General features: G+C 59.4%; 2 non-coding genes across 2 annotated transcripts; both read right to left on the bottom strand.

Moving 5' to 3' along the window:
- Positions 1 to 756: 756 nt before the first annotated feature.
- On the bottom strand, positions 757 to 909 carry LOC140215149 (5.8S ribosomal RNA). The gene has a single exon (XR_011892068.1). It is a non-coding gene; the product is annotated as a 5.8S ribosomal RNA (ribosomal RNA).
- Positions 910 to 2484: 1575 nt separating this feature from the next.
- On the bottom strand, positions 2485 to 4299 carry LOC140215150 (small subunit ribosomal RNA). The gene has a single exon (XR_011892069.1). It is a non-coding gene; the product is annotated as a small subunit ribosomal RNA (ribosomal RNA).
- Positions 4300 to 6844: the final 2545 nt, after the last annotated feature.

The raw sequence follows: 6844 nt of genomic DNA on the forward strand, positions 1-6844 counted from the left end.
GCCCCTGCCCCAACTGGAGTGGCCCAGTCTTTAGGGGACAGAGACTGCGAAGCACTTGGACCGACGGCGGACTACGACGGAACGCTTCAGCTCCGCCAACGGGGCACCCACGCTCTCGAAGGAGACATTTTCCGTTTCGCGGCAATTCTCCGCCGTGCCGTGACTCTTCTCGCTCGCAGACGGCGCTGTCGCGTCGAACCGCTTTCGGGGGCCACCCTTCTCCTCCCCGCTCCTCGCAAGAATCTGCCGATTCCCATTCCTGCGACGAAGCCCGGAAGGGCGCCCACACAGCTGCGGTGACGTGAACGAGCGACCAGCTCTGGAGCTCGACGTACTTCGAAGGCAAACAGCGCAAATTGCGATCGCGCTGGCTTTGCGCACGGCGCGGGAATCGGCCGGCGTTTCATTCCCACGTTTTCCGTGCACGCAAGCGTGCGCTTCCGACTCTCTCGCAAACGTGCGCGCTACATGGCAACAGACGTTCGCGCCTCGTGCTTGGACCGCTCTTTCCCTGCAGGTATCCGACTCCATCCTGCGGCGGTCTTACTAGAGGCGCGCACTCGTCACGCTGCAGTAGTATTGCCTCGTTTCCGTCTTTTCGAAGAATTGGCACAACGGTTTGCCACCGTCTCCCTCTCGTGAGGCCGCTGGCGCGTGGCTTTAGCGCTCAACGTACTGTCCATGATGCCGACGCGGTCAAAACGAGTCGACGGACGCACGTTCCCTGTGCGCCGAAGTCTCTCTTGATATGTGATCCGACCCTCAGACAGACGAAGCCAAGGGAAGACCCAAGGCCGCAATGTGCGTTCAAAGAATCAGTGCTCAGTGTGTCCTGCAATTCACACCAAGTCTCGCAGCTGGCTGCGTTCTTCATCGACCCGAGAACCGAGTGATCCACCGCTTAGAGTCGTGAAAAATAGTTTGTTCAATTCAGTACAGTACAACCAGGGTTTTAGGCACGTGGCGTCTCCCTGTGTGTGGTTTCGAAGAGCGCCTTTCGGCGTGCGCTCCTCCAGTCTCGCTCTTTCGGCGGCCGCGTCTCAGCAGCTGAAAGCCTAATGGCACTCCACTCCTGCTACTCGCGCGTGTGTTTTGCGCCCACGCCTTCCTCGCTTGCCCTCGAGGCACCTTATGCCGTTTGCGCGCACTCGAAGCCGGTTTTACCTGCCAACCATCCACCGGACCCGTGTGTCTCGTGTGCACGTTCACATCGCTCCACTAAAAATTGCAAAGAGCGACAGAGCCATGATTAGGGCTAAGCCGCTGTGGAGTCTTTAACGGCTACACGGCCACGGGCAGGGCTTCACCCCCATCGACGTGCTTCGCTTCAGTCAGCAGTAGGTTCATAGAAGGGCCTCAAACACACACACACTTTCGCATCGGCAGATCGCCGCAGCATAACCGCTGTTGATCCAACAGCCTACTTGAGACGAAAGACAAGAGCCCGGCGCGCGTACTCGCGCAGCTCTCCAAAACCACTCGGCCAGTGCCAGGGACGGCTCCCTGCGCCGGCGCCACAACAAGTCTACTTGAGGCGGAAGACGAAGCCAGCAAGGGCCTGGCCGCAAGTGCGTTCGAAACCGGGACTACAGTCCCTCGTCTGTCCGTACTTCCTCTTTCGACGTGCGGCGCCTTCCCAAAGCGCACAAGTCCGCTAACCGCAGAACGCTTCCGACGTAGCAAAGCCGCGTTTCCTTCGGTACTTCGCAGCAACGCCGCCTTTCCCTCGGCGGCGGGCGAATAGCCTGCAGACGTCGTCGCATTAAACCGCGATCTCGACACCTCGCGCGTCACGAGCAGGAGCCGACCGGCAGCCTCCGGCCCTTTCGGACTCGGTGGCATTTGCCGCGGAGGACGGGGAGAGCACTTTAGGCCACGGTTCCTTCCGTACTTGGCAGCCGCACCCTCATACCGACAGTTCCATGACCGACCGAGCGCCACACCGTTCCTTTAGTACTTGGGTGGCAACAAAGTCGGGTCGTTACTCCATACTCGCCGCAGGAAGCGACCGGCAGCCGCCAGCCTTTTCAGACTCGGCAGCGTTTGCCGCGGAGGACGGGAGAGCGCTCGCACCACGGTTCCGTGTGTGTACTAAGCGGCAGCGGCATTAGCTCTCGACCGTCAGTTCCTTGACCGACCGCACGCTTCGCCGTTCCCCTCGTACTGGGCAAAGCAGCAGGTCGGGTCGTCTTACTCCCATTCCGCGCAAGAGCGCCAAAGCGGACAGAAAGCCCACCCAGTGTGCGTTACGCCGTTTCTACCCGCGGGCGCGGCCAAGCCAACCGTCCAAGGTTGCAGCCGGCGTCCACTGGGCGCAACAAATTTGGCACGGGGCGCCCCTCAAAATTCAGGCAGTCCCCGGCATGTTCGGGTATAGCCGTCCCCGCGTCCAAGCGGGGCCAGCGGCGGAAAGCGTCGGGCGCAGCGAGCTGCTTCACCCACACGGGGTAGAAACAATGGCGCTCGCCACCCTTCACAATCCGGTAATGATCCTTCCGCAGGTTCACCTACGGAAACCTTGTTACGACTTTTACTTCCTCTAAATGATCAAGTTTGGTCATCTTTCCAACAGACCGGCGCAACCGAAAGGCCGCGCCGGACATCGGTCCGAAGACCTCACTAAATCATTCAATCGGTAGTAGCGACGGGCGGTGTGTACAAAGGGCAGGGACGTAATCAACGCGAGCTTATGACTCGCGCTTACTGGGAATTCCTCGTTCAAGGGGAACAATTGCAAGCCCCTATCCCAATCACGAAAGAAGTTCCACGGGTTACCCAGTCCTTTCAGACAGGGATAAAGACACGCTGCTTCCTTCAGTGTAGCGCGCGTGCGGCCCCGGACATCTAAGGGCATCACAGACCTGTTATTGCTCTGTTTCGTGCGGCTAGGAGCCGCTTGTCCCTCTAAGAAGGTTGTAAGGTGCTGGGAACCCCGCACCTATTTAATAGGCTAGAGTCTCGTTCGTTATCGGAATTAACCAGACAAATCGCTCCAACACACGCGAGACAGATTGCACCACCATCCACCGAATCAAGAAAGAGCTCTCAATCTGTCAATCCTCCCAGTGTCCGGGCCGGGTAAGTTTTCCCGTGTTGAGTCAAATTAAGCCGCAGGCTCCACTCCTGGTGGTGCCCTTCCGTCAATTCCTTTAAGTTTCAGCTTTGCAACCATACTTCCCCCGGAACCCAAACACTTTGGTTTCCCGGAAGCTGCCCGCCGAGTCATTTGAGTAACTCAGGCGGATCGCTGGTTGGCATCGTTTATGGTCAGAACTAGGGCGGTATCTGATCGCCTTCGAACCTCTGACTTTCGTTCTTGATCAAAGAAAACATTCTTGGCAAATGCTTTCGCAGTAGTTCGTCTTGCGACGGTCCAAGAATTTCACCTCTAGCGCCGCAATACGAATGCCCCCGTCTGTCCCTCTTAATCATTACCTCGTATTCCAAAAACCAACAGAACAGAAACGAGGTCTTGTTCTATTATTCCATGCAAGTTTATTCAGGCGACTCGCCTGCGTTGAGCACTCTAATTTTTTCAAAGTAAAAGCACCGGCCTTCTCGAGGCACACAATGAAGTGCACCAAGAAAGGACCGGCATGATGTTCAGTCCGAGCCGTCGCATCGGGTAGATGCACTACTCGTCTGGAACTGAGATCCAACTACGAGCTTTTTAACCGCAGCAGCTTTAGTATACGCTATTGGAGCTGGAATTACCGCGGCTGCTGGCACCAGACTTGCCCTCCAATTGATCCTCGTTAAAGGATTTAGAGTGTACTCATTTCAATTACGGGGCCTCAAAAGAGTCCCGTATTGTTATTTTTCGTCACTACCTCCCCGTGCCGGGAGTGGGTAATTTGCGCGCCTGCTGCCTTCCTTGGATGTGGTAGCCGTTTCTCAGGCTCCCTCTCCGGAATCGAACCCTGATTCTCCGTTACCCGTAACAACCATGGTAAGCAAGTAACCTACCATCGAAAGTTGATAAGGCAGACACTTGAAAGAAACGTCGCCGGCTCGTGGCCATGCGATCAGCACAAAGTTATCCAGAGTCACCACACAATACGGGCCGAAACCCGATCGATCTTGGTCTAATAAAAGCACCCGTCGCCCAAAGGGCTTCAGGCTCACTGCATGTATTAGCTCTAGAATTGCCACAGTTATCCAAGTAGGAAGAAACGATCTAAGGAACCATAACTGATTTAATGAGCCATTCGCGGTTTCGCCTTATTTCGGCATGTACTTAGACATGCATGGCTTAATCTTTGAGACAAGCATATGATTACTGGCAGGATCAACCAGGTAATCGTTCAACTGCGCGTCCAGCCTTTCAAGCAGGCCGGACGCCGTTTTTGCGATGCCGAGGCCACCTTCAGGCGCCCCAACACGCTTCGTTCTCGCAAAGGGTAGCACTTTGCACAGTCCGAGACGACGGCGTTCGAGCTCGCAACGGCGCCCTCCCCGCAGGGCCGGGTATCGCCACGCGGCAAGAAGCACGCAACATTCTCGATAGACCGGTTGTGTCGACTCGATCGCGGCTTGCGGTTTCTCTCGAGCCCGCAGCACTGGTGGACCGACCGACACTTGCAACGTAGCCGAGACGGCAAAGCCGCTAGGCGACGGGTCACGCCCGCGCCTTCGGCGCTTTCGTATTTGATTCGTCCGAGGACGATGCGGAACACACTTCGATATCGTGGAAAAAGCGTCGTCCGACAACCAGCCCCTAACGCATCAAGCGGATGAGGCTGCAGACGTCAGCTGTGGGATCCACGGGAGCGATACCGGGGACACGCTTGACGGGCACGAAGCCCGCCGCATATCAAACACCCAGGTCGCTTTGGGGGCGACTGCTCTCTGGGACCCCCATATAATAGCAGCGATAAGTACCCAGACCTCCATGGGGCCGTACTCGTGCCACTTTCGACGAGCGTTTGGCGAAAATCGTGCCGCCTCGTAACGCCGCGAGCAAGATTGAAAGCTTACGTCGGCAGCACAATGCCGAAGTCGTGAAAGCGCAGCGCGTCCACCGAATGCGCGAACGGCAATTTCTCGCCAATGGCCAGTACGGTTTCCTGCACAATTGCCTGTCTGTCGCCCTACGGGGCCCCCGGCCGATCGATTCGAGGCACGCTAGCACGGCCCCTTCGCCATTTCCGAGCACGAGTGCGAACAGTGCGGGCGGCGTGCTCGACGCCCCGGCTGACGTCGTTTCGGACTTTGTCTCTTCGCGTGCTCGCGGCAACGCCGCGGCCAACGACGACGTCTGCGCGGTTCTTTGCCGGTTCCCGGCGTGCTACAGTGCAGCCCTCTGCAGGGTGACACCGGCTCCGTCGTGGCCGTGCGGCGGCTTGTACGCAAAAGTTGCGTCAAAGGCGTCGCGCTCGCGCCGCCCCGGCACACGCGGTTTCGGACTTTGTCTCTTCCAGCGCTCGCGTAGTCGTGGGCACGATTGTCGACGTCGCAACGGTGCGCGGACACCGCCACGAGCACGCGCAAGACGAAAATCGCACTACGGTACAATGTCGGCCGGGGCCGTACGGCCCCTTACAGTAGCAGCGATAAGTGCCCAGACCTCCATGGGGCCGTACTCGTGCGACGCGGCGGCGTACTGCGCCGAGCCGAGCGCCAATATTTGGCTTTTGCAGGGCGGATTCGAGCTCTGGCGATCGCCGCGGTACCGCCGCTCACCGATTCAAGGCACGCTAGCGCGGCCCCTTCGCCATTTCCGAGCACGCGTGCGAACAGTGCGGGCGGCGTGCTCGACGCCCCGGCTGACGTCGTTTCGGACTTTGTCTCTTCGCGTGCTCGCGGCAACGCCGCGGCCAACGACGACGTCTGCGCGGTTCTTTGCCGGTTCCCGGCGTGCTACAGTGCAGCCCTCTGCAGGGTGACACCGGCTCCGTCGTGGCCGTGCGGCGGCTTGTACGCAAAAGTTGCGTCAAAGGCGTCGCGCTCGCGCCGCCCCGGCACACGCGGTTTCGGACTTTGTCTCTTCCAGCGCTCGCGTAGTCGTGGGCACGATTGTCGACGTCGCAACGGTGCGCGGACACCGCCACGAGCACGCGCAAGACGAAAATCGCACTACGGTACAATGTCGGCCGGGGCCGTACGGCCCCTTACAGTAGCAGCGATAAGTGCCCAGACCTCCATGGGGCCGTACTCGTGCGACGCGGCGGCGTACTGCGCCGAGCCGAGCGCCAATATTTGGCTTTTGCAGGGCGGATTCGAGCTCTGGCGATCGCCGCGGTACCGCCGCTCACCGATTCAAGGCACGCTAGCGCGGCCCCTTCGCCATTTCCGAGCACGCGTGCGAACAGTGCGGGCGGCGTGCTCGACGCCCCGGCTGACGTCGTTTCGGACTTTGTCTCTTCGCGTGCTCGCGGCAACGCCGCGGCCAACGACGACGTCTGCGCGGTTCTTTGCCGGTTCCCGGCGTGCTATAGTGCAGCCCTCTGCAGGGCGACACCGGCTCCGTCGTGTCCGTGCGGCGGCTTGTACGCAAAAGTTGCGTCAAAGGCGTCGCGCTCGCGCCGCCCCGGCACACGCGGTTTCGGACTTTGTCTCTTCCAGCGCTCGCAACCATGTCGGGGCCGACGCCGACGACTGCGTGGTGTTTCAACGATTGCCGGCGTGACACAATGCAGCTGCGTGCGGGATGCCAGCGATTCCGTCGTGTCCGTGCGGCGGCTTGTACGCAAAAGTTGCGTCAAAGGCGTCGCGCTCGCGCCGCCCCGGCACACGCGGTTTCGGACTTTGTCTCTTCCAGCGCTCGCGTAGTCGTGGGCACGATTGTCGACGTCGGAACGGTGCGCGGACACCGCCACGAGCACGCGCAAGACGAAAATCGCAC

The sequence above is a fragment of the Dermacentor andersoni genome, unplaced genomic scaffold (assembly GCF_023375885.2).
Source record: "Dermacentor andersoni unplaced genomic scaffold, qqDerAnde1_hic_scaffold ctg00000857.1, whole genome shotgun sequence".
NCBI lineage: Eukaryota > Metazoa > Arthropoda > Arachnida > Ixodida > Ixodidae > Dermacentor > Dermacentor andersoni.